This window comes from Aulostomus chinensis, chromosome 8, assembly GCF_037954235.1.
Source record: "Aulostomus chinensis isolate RoL2024-O1b breed Wild chromosome 8, RoL_Achi_v1.0, whole genome shotgun sequence".
Lineage (NCBI taxonomy): Eukaryota > Metazoa > Chordata > Actinopteri > Syngnathiformes > Aulostomidae > Aulostomus > Aulostomus chinensis.
Window position 1 is genome coordinate 26320943 of NC_141327.1, and position 1702 is coordinate 26322644.

General features: G+C 40.7%; 1 long non-coding RNA gene across 1 annotated transcript; it reads left to right on the forward strand.

Annotated features, from left to right (window-relative positions):
* Positions 1–490: 490 nt before the first annotated feature.
* Positions 491–1195, forward strand: LOC147257822 (uncharacterized). The gene is made up of 3 exons (XR_015117639.1): positions 491–522; positions 913–1006; positions 1173–1195. It is a non-coding gene; the product is annotated as an uncharacterized LOC147257822 (long non-coding RNA).
* The last annotated feature ends 507 nt before the right edge of the window (positions 1196–1702 follow it).

Below are 1702 nucleotides of genomic sequence, written 5' to 3' on the forward strand. Positions count from 1 at the left end.
ACATTGTTTTGCTACGTATAACTTGTAAGTAATGAGCTCCCTGCTGTAGGTGGACATTACTGTTGCTCTCGTTTATAAGGCACTCAAACATAAACGTGTCAAACAAGTGGTTCCATCCATCCATTTTCTACCTCTTATCCTGTTAAGGGCTCTGGGGGGCTGGAGCCTATCCCAGCAACCTTCAGGTGAGAGGTGGGGTTCACCCTGGACGGGTCACCAGTCCATCACAGGGCCAACACATAGAGACAGACAACCATTCACACTCACAGTCACACCTACGGTCAATTTAGAGTATCAATCAGCCTCGTCCCCTCTTGATGTCTTTGGACACATCTCTCTCTTTCTTTATGAACCCAATAGACAACACAGCTTGGCGGTGCTGGACACCACACTGACTCATGAAAGGAAATGCAGCTCCAAACTGGTACCTGGGTGTTGTCTGTGTGGCCTTCATTGTCATCCACTTGCCATGACACCTTCAATACTTTATGTAACACACACTTGAACTGGATCCAAGAACAGGTAAGACTGCATGAGCACGTTCATGGGAAACGAGACACCATGATGCAGTTTACATAAGGAGACCTACTTTTGGTGACAATTTATCAGAACTTAACTGCAACACTACAGGCTGACAGTATTCTCATTTTTGTGCAGCGTTGTCAGTGCATTTAACAACATTTGTAAGTACATGTAGCTGCCAAAGAAGGACTTCTTAAGGAAGCACAGCCGTGTAGTCATAAAATCATCTTGATCCACTGAGGATAAGCTAGTAGACTTACTGAGTTTTGCATGAGTTGATATTGATTGTTGCTTGTCTAGTACTCAGAGGGTTACTGGGTCAATCCAAGTCTTCGGAGACCACAAAAAAAATATTTTGCATTTTATCGTTTTTTTTTTTTTTTTTTAAAGGTTAACCTGTCAGCTGCATTTAAGCCCATAAGACAACTAGGCTAAACAACGACAATCTTAAGGGACAACATTCCAGTGGCACATGCCATTAGAGGTGCGTCAGCTCTTTAGCTGGAATTCAAATTTCACTGTCATGACAGTGAAACATGAATTTATGTTGTGTTAATGTTTATTTTTTTTTAGAATTTTTTTATTCATATAAAATAATGGTGATCTCTTGTCGGTGTGTTGCATTTGTTTGGCTCGCTGTTTCCTCACAGCAAGAAGGTTCTGGGTTCAACTCTGCCAGGGTCTCACGTTCTCCCCGAGTGCACTGGCTTCCTCCCTCCCACCATAAATGTGCTTGTTAGTGCAACTGGAGATTCTAAATTGTGAGTGGTGTTCTGTCTCTGAAATGGGATGAGTGGTTGACGGTGGATGGATGGATGGATGACACCTCATGTTCAATCTGCTCAGTCACAACATGTTTTTCTTTGTGGAGTGTGTTTACACATATTCGTATTCATGACATGGCTGTAAAACGTGTTTCCTTAAATAAACATAAAAAAAAAAACTCCTGTAATTTCAAGGATGTGAGGCAGGATTTTTGCACCCTTTAACGTCACAAAATTAGAAAAAAAAAATATGACAAGGCTCAATAACTTTATCGCAACTGAACTAAACAAAAGTCCAGATTCTATATTCAATCCAAATCACATAAGAAAAATTCAAAACAGATGAGGAGCGTGCGGTCGTGCAAATCACAAATTGCCAAAAAAATCATACAGTTTGATTCATGTTTTAATGTTTA